This window comes from Myotis davidii, unplaced genomic scaffold (genome assembly GCF_000327345.1).
Source record: "Myotis davidii unplaced genomic scaffold, ASM32734v1 scaffold801, whole genome shotgun sequence".
NCBI classification, from domain to species: domain Eukaryota; kingdom Metazoa; phylum Chordata; class Mammalia; order Chiroptera; family Vespertilionidae; genus Myotis; species Myotis davidii.
The window spans coordinates 338,296-354,383 of NW_006290777.1; the positions used below are offsets into that span (position 1 = coordinate 338,296).

A 16,088-nucleotide genomic window follows, 5' to 3' on the forward strand; every position below is an offset into this window, starting at 1 on the left:
GATTCCCAGTCAGTCGAACTCCTGAGGGGACACTTTGCATATTAGGCTTTTATTAGATAGGATTTGTTGCCTAGGATAGGAAACGTCTATGACAGCTAACAAAGTACAGTATTTCTACAATAATAATTATGATGATGATGTTGAAAATTGCAAGTGCCTGCTTTGTGACAGCCAGAGTTCTTGTAAACATTATAAAAATAGCAACTTATTTTAGTGGATAGTATTACTGAAAATTGGGCATTTGGCTTCCTTTCCCTAATCCACCCGACCCTGGTGATTCTGGGGAGGTAGGCCATGTTTATAAAGAAATAATTTACTTTGATGATGGTAGATAAAGGTTCTGAACCATGAGCTACCCTCATCAAAGAATGGTAATTGTCACCCAACAAAAATGTTACCTTTATTAACCTGTTATCTTTTGCCATCTTAATGTGCAATGATAAAGAGTTTTGTTTTCACTTTACTTAGATGAAGTTGAAAGACAGGCTAGGCCAGTGGTTGGCAAACTCATTAGTCAACAGAACCAAATATCAACAGTACAATGATTGAAATTTCTTTTGAGAGCCAAATTTTTTAAACTTAAACTATATAGGTAGGTACATTGTTATTAACTTAATTAAGGTACTCTTAAGCTGGCCCTTACTAAAAACATCCTCATTTTATAATAATAAAGCCCTTCTTCTAAGGCCACTTCTTCAAAATAGACTCGCCCAGGCCGAAAACCGACTTCCGCGCATGGGCCACAAAGTTTCAATCGCACTGTACGTGTGCGCCCGCACGTGGTATTTTGTGGAAGAGCCACACTCAAGGGGCCTAAGAGCCGCATGTGGCTCGTGAGCCTGAGCCGCGGTTTGCTGACCACTGGCCTAGGCCATCTTAGTCTTATCCTCTCCCCTCACCCCCACCCCCAAACTCTCAGATAGTAATTAACAAAGGACAAATGGGTTTTTCAGATTTAAGTCTTTCTGGTTCTTCTAGTCATTAAAGAGAAGTGCAGAAGTTTCACTTCTTGGTGCTATGTGTTTTAACCAAGGTCACCGTGTGCGCCTCCCCCGCACTGCCTATACCATTTACCGCCTGCGCCACGTCTCCCGTCGCCTGCCCGACCGACTAACAGCCCCCACTTCTTCTAAGGCCACTTCTTCAAAATAGACTCGCCCAGGCCGAAAACCGACTTCCGCGCATGGGCCACAAAGTTTCAATCGCACTGTACGTGTGCGCCCGCACGTGGTATTTTGTGGAAGAGCCACACTCAAGGGGCCTAAGAGCCGCATGTGGCTCGTGAGCCTGAGCCGCGGTTTGCTGACCACTGGCCTAGGCCATCTTAGTCTTATCCTCTCCCCCCACCCCCCCCCCCAAACCCTCCTCTCCTCACCCCAACCCCACCTCCAACCTCTCATATAATAATTAACAGAGGACAATTTGGGTTTTTCAGATTTAAGTCTTTCTTTTCTTTTTTTGCTTGAAAGATGGTCACTTTTTCTCTTCCCTTCAGAATGTTGCCATTTTATTCAACGCATTCCCCAAGCCTCCTCCTCTCAGCTCAGATCTTGTACTGGAGCAGAGTTAAAGCCACGACGCATGACCAGTAAGAGCGGTGGTTTAAGAAAGGGGTTCCCCTAAATCAGCTGGCAAGAGCTCAAAGGCCAGTCCCCCTGCCTATTCCCTCCGCTGGGAGCACCCAAGACTAACGAGTTTTTCAAGATACAAGCCATCTCTGAACGTCACACTGAACACCACACCAGACCAGCATCACGTGTCTCACTCGTTCACAATTGATTTGACATACGAGTAATTTGAGTTACGAGCTCCGGCACAGAACGAATTAAACTGGTAAGTCAAGGCCCCACTGTATCTCCAAAGCTACACATTCCCACTCCACCACAACAAAGCTTTCTCAGAACACACAACACAGAGCCCTCTTCCCCAGTACCTAGAAGAACAGCACCACCAGCCCAGCGGCTCTTCCCCGAACTTGCCTCTGGCAACCCTAGTCCCCTCTGGGGACCCCAACTTGGGGAGTCAGGCAAAGGGAGGTTGAACCCAGGGCAATTTTCTAAAGCCCGGGAGAGTCCAGGCTGCCCCGTAAGCGGAACCTCGCCCACTCACCACCCAAGTCCTGTAACACCGCAGCCAGGCCGGCCACCCAAAGGGGTTGCAAGTTTCAATGCTCCCTGCAAAAGTCGGTGCTCTCTCCGGGCAGCTGGGAACGAAAGGCAACCCCCCAGCCCTCTGGCAACGCTGTCCCTCCTGAATGAGACACACGCACCCTGGGATATCTGTTTGCTGTGCCGAGAGAGGGAGAAATGAAGGATGGGGGGGTGGGGGCGAGGGACTGTGAGGGAGTGGGGTGTGGCGATTCGGGGAGGGAATGGGTAAGGGCCGGTTAGTCACCTCTTTGCCGGGGACAGAGCCAGGTTTAGGGGAGGCGGGCCTGCCCGACGATTTGTTGTCAGCGTCCTGGTCGCTGGCGCCCAAACATCCACCTCCCCCCAAATCATCGCAACCGGCCAAGAGGCCCCGAACAGCCCCAACCCTTTGGCAGAAGGAAGAAACTTGTACACGGGCCTCCAGCGCCAGGTGCCGCGGTTCGCCTCCGAGGACCACTGTAAAAGCCAGAATAATGCTGATCATAAAGAAAAGCTTTAATAGAGTGTTGTTTTCTTCCAAGTCTTTGGGAAAATGAAATTCAGGTTTTCCACTGATCCGCTAACATTTGTAGTCGCCTGTGGCGAAGCAGGGTGTGTGTGTCTGGGGGGGAGGGGGGCTGGGGAGGGAGATCGGTGCTCAAGGTGGGGAGCCTGAGGAAGGTGCAGAGGCGCACTTCAGGGAGGGGGCAGTCAGGGCACCCGGGTCTCCAACGCCATGTGTGGGGCTGCGGTGCCCGCCCGCCCACCTTACCTGTGGATGCAGCTTCAATGACAAGGGTCGGTGGCCAGGCGGGATTCAAGCCCAGTTCCAGGGGCGCCACTTCCTTGGCCCCCACGCCCAGCCCCCGGCCGGACTCTGCCCCTGCTGGTACCAGCCTCACCCCTTTGGTGTCACTGCTTCATCCTCCCCTTCCTCCTGATCCCGGCACCAAAAATGAGAAATCAGAGAGAGGCCGAAATCCAGGACTACAGGCTTTATTAGAGGAGGGCTGTGTCGCAAGGGAGGTCAGCAACTCGTGCAGAGGTGGGCACGCCTTCAGAGGAGCGGAATGGGAGTGGGTGGGGGCTTAGTGTAATCGGTGCACACTGATTGGTGGCTTACTGTATGGTGCATATAGGACAAGGGCTGAGGGTATCTGGCAGGTGTGGATTGGTGGTCCAATGTATAGTCCATATAAGGTACAGGGTTAGTCACCCAGGTATTTCCGGGCTGCAGGTTACCTCATACTCCGCCCACCAGTTGGGGGAAGGGAGGATCTATCACCTCCTGGTCCCCAAACCACTGGGACCTGGGGCCGGCCAGTGGCAGCAGCTCTTCTTGGGGATTGGGTGGCATGACCATGGCTGGCATCCCCAGGCCTGGTGATGGCAACTGGGGGGATGGAGGTGTGGTGGCTGGACTGGCTGGTGCTCCCTGCTGCTGCCCCTCCCTCCCCGCCAGGACTTGGGGCTTGGGAGACTGCGGTGTGTTCTATTCACTGCCACATCCTTGGGAGAGGCTCCCATCATCACAGCTGTGCTGGCCAGCCATGAGCCGGCTTCTGGCTGAGTGGCACTCCCCCTGTGGGAGCGTACTGATCACCAGGGGTCATCTCCTGAGTTGAGCAGGCTGGTTGGCCACTGCAGTGCATGTCATAGCCACCAGTTGTCCCAGTCCTACTGGTCGCTCTGCCATCATGGTCGCTGGGCTTTATATATATAGGTAAAATTTGGGCCCTCCGTAGACCAGGAGGAGTCCATCTCAGCAGATAAATTCCTTCTCGGGCTTCACATAAAATGAATCTTTTCTCTTGGGATCCACACTTTTATTTTTTTAAAATATATTTTATTGTGTTTTTTTTTACAGAGAGGAAAGGAGAGGGATAGAGAGAAACATCGATGAGAGAGAAACATCCATCAGCTGCCTCCTGCACACCCCCTACTGGGGATGTGCCCTCAACCAAGGTACATGGACTCGAACCTGGGACCATTCAGTCTGCAGGTCGATGCTCTATCCACTGAGCCAAACTGGTTAGGGCTTAAAGACTTTTTTTATCTGATCTTTTAAAGCATATTTTAGGGATTGTGTTTCTGAGCAATCCTCTTCGTATATTTACCTTCTGTTGCTTCTGGCTCAGTTTCTGTCAGGTTGAAGTAAACTGAACCTCCTCCATCTATCCTCCTCCCACCCCAACACCTTCCTATAGATATGCTTCTCTCACCTTTCCTTAAACCTGGATTTCTTTTTTCTTTTTTAAATATAAATATATATAAATATATTTCTTTTTCCTTTTTTTATTGATTTCAGAGAGGAATGAAGAGAGAGAGAGAAATATTAATGATGAGAGAATCATTGTTCAGCTGCACCCTGCAAGCCCTACACTGGGGATCAAGCCAGCAAGCCAGGCATGTGGCCTGACCTGGAATTGACCTCCTGGTTTATAGGTTAAAGCTCAACCACTGGGCACCGCCAGCTGGGCAAACCTGGATTTCTTGAGTGAAAGTGTATGTCAGCCCTTTTCACTGTCTCACCTCTATATCTTAAATCTCCTGCAATCTGATTTTCACTCTCACTTCTCCCCTGGAAGTCTCAGAGACCCTTGTAGGAGAGGGGCTCAGGGCAAAAAGGAGAACAGCAGAGAGATGAACAATAGGAGGAGAAAGTTAAGAGAGCCATAAAGCCGTGCTTCTTAAGCTTTAGCATGCATTTGAGTCACCAGGGAACTTTAAAATGATGGATGAGAACCCGTCTTTGGCTCAGTAGGTTCAGGTTGAAGCTAATTGTATCTAATCGTATCTAACAACTTACCAGGGGCTGTTGAGACTGCCTGTCTGGAGGCCATGCTTTCAAGAACCACTTGAATAAAGTGCTGTGACACAGCTTGTTTATGGCTATTCTTTATCCCCTACAAAAATATTTCTTTTGTTTTGTTTTGTTTTGTTTTGTTTTGTTTTGTTAATTTTCACCCAAGGATAGTTTTCCATTGATGTTTAGAAAGAGTGGAAGGAGGAGGGAGGGGAGAGAGAGAGAGAGAGAGAGAGAGAGAGAGAGAGAGAGAGAGAAACATGCATATGAGAGACACACACATAAATTGGTTCCCTCGAGAGAGAGAGAGAGAGAGAGAGAGAGAGAGTGAGAAACATGGATATGAGAGACACACACATAAATTGGTTGCCTCCCACACCCACCCCACCAGGCATAGGGATCAAACTTGGAACCCACATACTTGCTCTTGACCAGCAATCCAACCTGAGACCCATCAGTCCTCAGGTTGACGCTCTAACCACTGGTCCCAGCCAGTCAGGGCCCCTACAAAAATATTTCTTGATCATAATGTCATCTCTTTTTACTAAAAACAAACAAGATTGCTTTTGAGTATTTTCTCATAGTTTCCAGCTGAAAAGGGGATGAAGAGGAGTGAGAAAAAGAAGATGGGGGCGGCTGGGATTTGTTCTACTTCCTGTAGAAAATCAGCAGTTAATGTTGGTGCTCTTTGCTAGAATTCAGTACAAGTATTGGGGTGAGGGGCAGCAATTATGAATTTAATTAATCTCAGTTGCTTAACAATGTTAGCTGCATTAAAAGGTGTAGCTTATAAAATGAAATTATAGATCTAAAATAACACACTCATAAAATATCAAGCTAATCAGCTGTTTATAACAGACACTATCTTCCTCTTAGAACAGTGGTTCTCAAACTTGGCTGCACATTAGAATCACCTGGGAATCTTTTTAAAATCTTGATTTCTGGGCCTCATCCTCCGGAAATTCTGTTTCTTTGTTATGGGGTGGGGCCACAACATTAATAACAAAGAAACAGAATTTCCGGAGGATGAGGCCCAGAAATCAGGATTTTAAAAAGATTCCCAAAGGGAAAAAAAAATAAAAAAGATTCCCAGGTGATTCTAATGTGCAGCCAAGGTTGAGAATCACTGCCTTAGAAGCATCAACGATTTAGGATGAGCCAGGCAAAGAAAACTTCAAGGAAACTTTCTCAGTCAACGTAATTGGGAGTTAATCCAAAAATGGGGGAAACTGCCCTTTTCTGCTCTGCTCTAGAACGAGCCAAGTCCGGTTCACAAACCAGTAGTCATCTCTGGAAGTAGAATTTGAAAAAAAAACAAACAAAAAAAAACAAAACACTAAATTTTAAGGATACACCCATCGAGGCTCCTGATAAATTTCCAGCCTAAGGGCCAGAGGGCACACTTATCTCTTGGAGAGCAGCTGCAGAGTTTTCTATTAGCCCACTAACAGGAATCCTCCACCTTAAACTCTTTAGTCATCAGGAATTTGCTTTCAAATAGGCTTGTTGATTGGTTTCCCGGCATTGTTTAGTTTAGCGCTTTCCCCACGTTTCAGTGCTGTTCTTTCCAGACTGCTTTGTAGCAGCTTGTGAGTTTTGGGCATCATCTTCAGCCTGAAATCTTTGCGGAAGGTTCTAGGAGGAGCTTCAGGCTGTGAGTAGACTTGTCATGGATTCGCCAACAAAGCTTAATGCCCCCTCCACTGGGTCATTTTCTCAGATGTCCAATGGAAGCTATTCAGGTAAGACAGATGCTGCCCTTTTTGACTACAGGGGTTGGGGAAGTGAGGAGCCTCCCCTCCAACCTTAGGGGGATGCCTTCAGCGATTTAAAGAAGAATACAGCTAAGTAGGCCCCTCCAGTGGGGAGAAAACACAGGGGACAAAGAGGAAGCACAAGAAACTTAATTTCAATGTAAAGTAAAGTTTATATAATTTTTTATTATGGGTTTTAGAGAGGAAGGGAGAGGGACAGAGAGAGAAATACTCATGCTGAGAGAGAATCATTGATTGTCTGCCTCCTGCACATGGCCCACTGGGGGTCAACCACGAAACCAGGTCATATGCTCTGACAGGGAATCCAACCATGGCCTCCTGTTTCATAGGTCTATGCTCAACCACTGAGCCATGCCAGCCCCACAACATTTTTTTTAATCTTGCCAAAATTTTCAGGATTAGCTTTCTAGCTAAATCTACCCTTTAGCAGTGGTTCTCAACCTTCTGGCCCTTTAAATACAGTTCCTCATGTTGTGACCCAACCATAAAATTATTTTCGTTGCTACTTCATAACTGTAATGTTGCTACTGTTATGAATCGTAATGTAAATATCTGATATGCAGGATGGTCTTAGGCGACCCCTGTGAAAGGGTCGTTCGACCACCAAAGGGGTCTCGACCCACAGGTTGAGAACCGCTGCTTTAGGGGCTATTAGTAAACAGGAAAAAGGTGGCTTTTCAGGTAACAGAAGAAAGGGGCCAGTGAATGTGCACCAGGTCCTACACCATCACCCACACTACTCAGCCACCATTAGTCAGGATAATGTTTCAAAGGAGTGAGCCTGGGAGTGGGTGAGGCTCCCAGAAAAATTAGGCCACAGAAAGGAGGCAGGAAGGTGGGGACCTACTTAGCAGTATCCCAGAACACTGCTTCTAAGGAAATCCTAATTTATATTGTAAGCCCATTCACAGCCTTATTATATGGCATGCATATCTGTGAGATATGCTGAATGGTTTGTGAGCAAAGAGGCAAGAGTTAAAGTGGTTGGCTTCCCATAATATCGGGTTTGAGTAGAAAGATTTACTACCGTGAAAAATCTGGGTGTACCTGGAGAGGGTAATAGCCATTTCAACTTCCTACTCTGCTTAATGCTGGGGAGGGATTGTTCTAAGTGAGGTTTCTTGGCTTTCACTGGAGTGGTTCTTTTTCCAGAAAAATTCAGTAGAGTTGCAGTTACAAAGCTGAACTGTGGAAAGATTTTGACTCTTATTAATTATTTATATTAAACTTTTACACAAATGACAATGGAATGACTGCCAGTAACTACTTTCTGTCCCATAATCTTCCACTTGGAATTATGTACTTAGCTACTTCTGACGGCATGAAAAAATCTAACATTCAGAACTAACAAAAGCAGGAAAAAGAAAGGTTTGAAGGCAATGTTTCCCATAATAGTAGATTTTAAAGCACGTTCCCAATGTATGCCCTCCGCTGTGCAGAGCTCTCCACTAGCACAGTCGGTAACGCAGGGGGTAGAAGGAATCCTCCACCTGAGAAACCTCCACTGTCCGTGTTCACCTGTGTAAGGGCAGGCCTAGTTTGAGCCTGAGACCAGACTAGTGACTTGGAGGTAATGGATCTTAATTTTTTTTTCTTTCAGCTGACACTCAAGCTGTCTCAGAAGCACTAGCAAAAAACCTTAGTAAGTTGAGTCTCAACCATAGTATCCAATTCTCTTCCCTTCCACAAAAACATTCACCCCAACAGCGGGACAGAGAAGAAGAAATGCCCGAGTACGTAGTGGCGGTGAGTTATGGCCTGGTCTACAGGAGGAGACGTGGAGTGAGGACAATGGCAAGTCTTAAAAGAGACCTCAAAGGACTGTTTCCAACATGGCTGAGGAGGAGGAATGAGGCGATTCAAAACCGCAAGAAGAACAGGGTGAGTTTATGGGATCCAGCTCTCCCAAGGGAGGGAGGGTGGGGATGCTCATAATGTAAATATTATCTTTTTAGAGCCATTTTAGGCTCACAGCAAAATTGAGCAGAAAATGCAGAATTCCCATGTACCTTCTTTTTTTAAATATATATATTTTATTGATTTTTTACAGAGAGGAAAGAAGAGAGATAGAGAGTTAGAAACATCAATGAGAGAGAAACATCGATCAGCTGCCTCCTGCACACCCCACACTGGGGATGTGCCCGAAACCAAGATACATGCCCTTGACTGGAATCGAACCTGGGACCCTTGAGTCCGCAGGCCAACACTCTATCCACTGAGCCAAACAGGTCAGGTCCCATGTACCTTCTGACCCCACACACTCATAGCCTCCTGCACTATCAGCAGCCCATACCAGAGTGCCAGTGCTTTAGGTGATGAATCTACATTAAGGCATGATTATCACCTAAATATAATTTACATTAAGGTTCACTCTCTTGGTGTATGTTTACTTGCCTATATGGTGTCACAAACGGATGCTCATGCCAATAATACTGGGTGGTAATGGACAAACCCCTGATTGACAACTAGCAGCTGTTACAAAATGGCCCAGGTGCTAGTATTCTTTGGTCTTGTTTTTTTACCTTTTAGTGTACCCTATTCCAAATGCTATTTATTTTTTTAATATATTTTTATTGATTTCAGAGAGGAAGGGAGAGGGAGAGAGAGATAGAAACATCAATGATGAGAGAGAATCTTTGATCAGCTGCCTCCTGCACGCCCCTTACTGGGTATCTAGCCTGCAACCCAGGCATGTGCCCTTGACTGGAATCGAACCTAGGACCTTTCAGTCCGCAGGCCCATGCTCTGTCCACAGAGCCAAACCAGCTAGGGCCAAATGTTATTTAGATTTGAGGGAGCATTTGATCATTTCATTACTCATAACACAATCCTTTTTTTCCCCCCCAGAATGAACCTGTATTTCAATGTGGCTGTAGTCATCGCCTATTACATCCAGGTCCTTCATCTGGTGTTGCTGAGAATTATGACATGAAGTCATTTTAGGCATACACCGTATTCTTGTACTCATTTAAGTTGTAACACATTTTTTTATGTATTTCAATTTTTAGTAGCAAATGTGTGTATAGGGCATCTTTAATAAACTTAAGGCATATCTGAGACATGTGTATTCTTGTTCTTTGAATTTATTGGGGTGACATTGTTTATGAAATTATAGTTTTCTGGTGTACAGTTGTATAATACATCACTGGTATACTATATTGTGTATTTGATAAGAAGCTATGAAAATTCCAGGACAAGTGGAATAGGGAATCTTAGACCTATAGTTGGGGAACCACCTAGTAAGTCCCATCTTCCCTAAAGCAAGGACACTTAAGGTGGTAAATGGTTTACACTTCTCCTCCCCAACCAGAGGGCAAATAGCTTAAATCACCCTAGTCAGGGAGGCAGATAACAGAAATCCAGTTAAGAGAATAAATCTCATTTTGGTGCATCAGCATTAAGCTAGTGAATATTCTTTTTCTACCCATAAGCTCTCCCCCAAACACCCACCCTTTCAAACCTCTGAAGCTCCCAGAGACCATGCCCATGCCATTCTCTTCCCGCTCTATTCACTGCACCCCTGGGGACATATCCCCAAATCTCTAAGGTACCCCAGGAGACTTGCAACCAGGGGAGCAACGGACAGCAGCACCTCATCCTGGGCCAACTCCTGGACCTGTCTCCAAGGTTCCCCTTTTCCCCCTTTCTCTGACTTCCCAGAAAGCCCAAGCAGCCCCGCCTAGGCTCTCCTGCTGGTTCTTTATGCCCTTCCTTGTGTCACTGCCCTAACTAGGTTTGTGGTGAGGTCAATAAATTCTTTTTTTTAAAGATCTTTTTAAAGAATAGTACTTTATTCAATACATTTTATTCACAGAAAAATAAGCTTTAATCTGTGACATCCAGATTATGCAGTGGAAAGTAATTTTCTTAGTTTTCCATACTGATGGAAAGGTTTCTCCTATATGAGAAAGAAGCCATAAAATTACACTCACAAATATACTCTCAAAACATTTCACATAGTTGAGGTTAAATTCTGGCCTGCTTTTCTCCACTTTGTCACTTGATGGAAATGTTTCCCTCAAGAAAACAAGAACTTAGGTTTTCTCTCCCAGTAACACGTTCACCACCTTGTTCTTAGTCTTTATTTTATACTTGATTTTGCTAGCAATGAACTAACTGGCTAGGGCTAGGCTCCCTATTGTTTTAAATATTTTTTAGCCCTAGCCGATTTGTGTCAGTGGATAGAGTGTCAGTCTGAGGAATGAAGGGGCCCTGGTTCAATTCCTGTCCAGGGCAGGTACCTCGGTTTCAGGCTCCTCTCTGGCCAGGGCCCTGGTCAGGGGGTGTACAAGAGGCAACCATTTCATGTGTTTCTCTCACATGGATGTTTCTCTCTGTCTTTCCCTCTGTCTACAAATTAATGGGAAAATATTCTAGGGTGAGGATTAAAAACTAACAAAACACAGGGAGCCCAGCCAGTTTGGGTTGAGGCTGGACCTAGGAACCAGGAGGTCATGGTTCAATTCCCTGTCAGGGCAAATGCCCGTGTTGTGGGCTTGACTCCCAGTACAGGGTTTGCAGGAAGCAGCCTATCAATGATTCTTATCATTAACATTTCTATGTCTCCCCCTCCATTCCTCTCTGAAATCAATAAAAAAAAATGTAAAAAAAAAATAATAGAAGAGTTAGAGGTAGAAAGAAATAGAGGGTTTTGACAGGAGGAAATGAAATATGGTAGTGGTATAGTAAGAGAAGGCTGCCATCCAATGGTATCTTACTTAGGTTATTTTCCTTCTTCATGACTCCTCATCTACAGATGTGAATTTCTTTGGGAAACAAAATATACATAAAATCTGTCATCTACCCTCCCATCTTCATATGCTTGAACGTTTTCATGGGTTTTTAAAGAGAGAGGATGGGAGAGGAATAGAGAGACTTTGATGAGAAACATCATTGAACATCTGCCTCCTGCAATCCCTCCACTGGAGATCCAGCCTGAGACCTGGGCATGTGCCCTAACCTGGAATCCCACCAGTGACCTCTTGGTTCATGGCTGCATGTTCAACCATGAACCACACTAGGCAGGCAAAACTTGCATTTTAAAATATGGCTCAGATAAGTTTTTTAAAAGAAGACCAGGTATTTGACTCTGAAAGGTACAGGGAAAGAAATGCAAGCTTCTCCTAGAACCGTGGTCGGCAAACTGCGGCTCTCGAGCCACATGCGGCTCTTTGGCCCCTTGAGTGTGGCTCTTCCTAAGCCTTAGGAGTACCCTAATTAAGTTAATAACAATGTACCTACCTGTATAGTTTAAGTTTAAAAAATTTGGCTCTCAAAAGAAATTTCAGCCGAAACTGGTTTGGCTCAGTGGATACAGCGTCAGCCTGCGGACAGAAAGGTCCCAGGTTCAATTACAGTCAAGGGCATGTATCTGGGTTGCGGGCACATCCCCAATAGGGGGTGTGCAGGAGGCAGCTGATCGATGTTTCTCTCTCATTGCTGTTTCTGACTCTCTATGTCTCTCCCTTCCTCTCTGTAAAAAATCAATAAAATATACTTTTATAAAAACAAACAAACAATGTACCTACCTCTATAGTTTAAGTTTAAAAAATTTGGCTCTCAAAAGAAATTTCAGCCGAAACCGGTTTGGCTCAGTGGATAGAGCGTCGGCCTGCGGACTGAAAGGTCCCAGGTTCGATCCCGGTCAAGGGCATGTACCTTGGTTGCGGGCACATATAAGCTGATCGATGTTTCTAACTCTCTATCTCTCTCCCTTCCTCTCTGTAAAAAATCAATAAAATATATTTTTTAAAAAAAGAAATTTCAATTGTACTGTTGATATTTGGCTCTGTTGACTAATGAGTTTGCCGACCACTGTCCTAGAAGGACCTTGGTTTCATAAAGCCAATTATCTATTAACATTTTGAGCTGAAGAGGGGAGGTTTAGGGGAAGGTAAAAGGATTCTGTGGGCTCTGATGTTCTAGAGCCACACCTCTGGCCCTGTAAGGACTACCTGTAGGCCCTCTCACTCCTGGGAGCATGCCCCTGCCTTTCTAGTTTCCTCCCCCCTCCCTGCCCTAGGCACCTTACCATTAGATCCCACATTCCCAAGCTCCAAGGGTCCTTCCTTCATTTCTATAACGTGTTTCCTAAGCCCCTTTCTTCTGGGAATTACTTTTTCTACACCCAGGGAGGCTCCTGATAAATTTTCCAGCCTAAGGGCCAGAGGGCATGATTATCTCTTGGAGAGCAGAACTACTCCCACCCACCTTAATCTCTTTAGTCATCAGTATTTACATTAAAACAGGCTCGTTGATTGGTTTACCGGCATTATTTATCTTAGCACTTTCCCCACATTTCACTCCTGTTCTTTCCAGGCTACATGGTAGCAACTTGAGATTTTTGAGCATCACCTTATGCTTGATCCTGCCTTCAGATTCTAGGAGGAACTGCAGCCTGTGACTACGTGCAATGGATTCATCAACCGAGCTCAAGGCCCCCTCCACTGGGTCGTTTTCTCAGATGTCCGATGAAGAAGATTCAGGTAAGACAGATGCTGTCCTTTTGGGGGCAGTGAAAAGCCTGCCCTCCTTTCTCAGGGGGGATGCCTTCAGTGTTTAAAAGAATAGGCTAAGTAGGCCCCTCCCATGGGGGAAAAGCACAGGGACAAAGAGGGAAAAGGGAAGAGTATTAAACTGCCTGGCTTGCTTCCTATGGTTAGGAACATTTCAATCTTTTCAGTTCACTTTCTGGGGAAAAGCAACCAAAATTTTGCTGGAACGGCTCATAGGGTCTTGAAATCAGTACTTCCATCAGTAATACAGGTCAGGAATAGTGAAAAGGAACAAAACATAAGGAACTTCAATTTATTTTTTTCTTTATTAAGGTATTACATATATGTCTTTATCCCCCTATTGCCCCCCCATCCTTCACACTCATGCCCTCACCCCCCTGGTGTCTGTGTCCCTTGTTTAGGCTTATATGCATGCATACAAGTCCTTTGGTTGATCTCTCCCCCTTCCCCCCACCCTCCCTACCTTCCCTCTGAGCTTTGACGGTCTGATCAATGCTTCTCTGTCTCCAGATCTTTTTTTTTTTTTAATGTATTTTATTGATTTTTTACAGAGAGGAAGGGAGAGACATAGAGAGTTAGAAACATCGATGAGAGAGAAACATCGATCAGCTGCCTCCTGCACATCCCCCACTGGGGATGTGCCCGCAACCCTGGTACATGCCCTTGACCGGAATTGAACCCGGGACCCTTGAGTCTGCAGGCCGACGCTCTATCCACTGAGCCAAACCGGTTTCGGCATGTCTCCAGATCTTTAACTTCAATTTAAACTAAAGGTTATATATATGTTTTTATTATGGATTTCAGAGAGGAAGGGAGAGGGATAGAAAGATCCATGTTGAGAGACTCATTGATTGTCTGCCTCCCGCACATGGCCCACTGGGGATCAACCATGAAACCAGGGCATGTGCCCTGACGGGGAATCCAACCATGGCCTCCTGTTTCATAGGTCTATGGTCAACCACTGAGCCATGTCAGCCCCACAACATTTTTTAATCTTGCCAAGATTTTCAGGATTGGCTTTCTGGCTAAATCTACCCTTTAGGGGATGTTAATAAACAGGAAAATGGTGGCTTTTCAGGTAACAGAAGAACATGCACCAGGTCCTACACCATCACCTACCATTAGTCAGGAAAATGTTTCAAAGGACTGAGCCTGGGAGCGGGTGAGGCTCCCAGAAAAATTAGGCCACAGAAAGGAGGCAGGAAGGTGGGGACCTACTTAGCAGTATCCTAGAACACTGCTTCTAAGAAAATCCCAATTTATATTGTAAGCCCATTCACAGCCTTATTGTATGACATGAATGAGTATGAGATATGCTGAATGGTTTGTGAGGGAAGAGGCAAGAGTTAAAGTGCTTGGCTTCCCATAATATTGGGTTTGAGTAGAAATATTTACTGCCATGAAAAATCTGGGTGTACCTGGAGAGGGTAATAGCCATTTTAACTTCCTACTCTGCTTAATGCTGGGGAGGGATTGTTCTAAGTGAGGTTTCTTGGCTTTTTCACTGGAGTGGTTCTTTTTCCAGAACAGTTTAGTAGAGTTACAGTTACAAAGTTGAACTGCGGAAAAAATTTTGACTTTTATTAATGCTTTACGTCCCCTCTTTTATATTAAACACTTACACAAATGACAATGGAATGACTGCCAGTAACTACTTTCTGTCCCATAATCTTCCACTTGGAATTATGTACTTAGCTACTTTTGACGGCATGAAAAAATATAACATTCAGAACTAACAAAAGCAGGAAAAAGAAAGGTTTGAAGGCAATGTTTCCCATAATAGTGGATTTTAAAGCACGTTCCCAATGTATGCCCTCCGCTGTGCAGAGCTCTCCACTAGCACAGTCGGTAACGCAGGCGGTAGAAGGAATCTTCCACCTGAGAAACCTCCCACTGTCCATGATCACCTGTGTAAGGGCAGGCCTAGTTTGAGCCTGAGACCAGAGTAATGACTTGGGGGTAATGGATCTTTTTTTTTTTTCTAAAATAAAGCCTGCTTTTACTTCTCCTGTGCCCTTTCACATATATGCCCTCTATGTAAATCCCTGATTCAGGAAAACTTGAATGCTATAGACCAGTAGACGCCAACCAGTGGTCCGTGGACCACCGGTGGTCCGTAAGGTCCAAAAGTTGGTGACGGCTGCCATAGACCACGGTTTGCAAACTCCAATTACCACAGGAGCCCAGCAGGTCATGTAAAGGAGAGGAAACACCAGGTGGAGCGAGCCTGCCTGGAAGAGACCTGGGCAAGCCATGAGCGCCAGCCGATGCTGGTGGGGAGCGGATGAGGGTGGCGAGCATGCCGAGCCGGAGCACAGGCAACCCACTGGCACCCTGGCCCTTTCGTCCCCCGGCGCCAGGCCTGGGGACCCACTGGTGCTTGGCCACGGCCGACTTCTGGCCAAAGCACCTGCCGCACCGAGGACAGGGGTAGGGGCGCTGGCCGCTATGGGTTCGCCGGTGGGCTGCCATTTCGGAGCTCTGCCGAAGCAACGCCCACAGTCTGGACCAGGGCAGGGCTTCTCGCCTGTGGGTGCGCACGTGGCCCTGAAGGTCTGAGGCGTGGGCAAAAGCACGGCCACGGTCTGGGCAAGGGAAGGGGGTCTCGCCGCTATGGACCCGCTGGTGCTGGTAGAGGGCAGAGCTCTGGCTGAAGCAGTGGCCGCAGTCTGCACAGCGGTAGGGCTTCTCACCCGTGTGGACCCGTAGGTGGGTGGTGAGGGCAGAGCGCTGGGTGAAGGCCCGGCCACAGTCGGGGCAGCGGTGGGGCCGCTCCCCACGGTGGATGGCGCGGTGCTTGCTCAGAGAGGAGGCCTGGCCGAAGCCTTTGCCACAGTCAGGGCAGGAGCAGGGCTTCTCCTCC

At 46.4% G+C, this 16,088-nt stretch overlaps 1 pseudogene; it reads right to left on the reverse strand.

Moving 5' to 3' along the window:
* Positions 1-15,292: 15,292 nt before the first annotated feature.
* LOC102754808 overlaps positions 15,293-16,088 on the reverse strand; it is a 17,569-nt pseudogene continuing 16,773 nt past the window's right edge.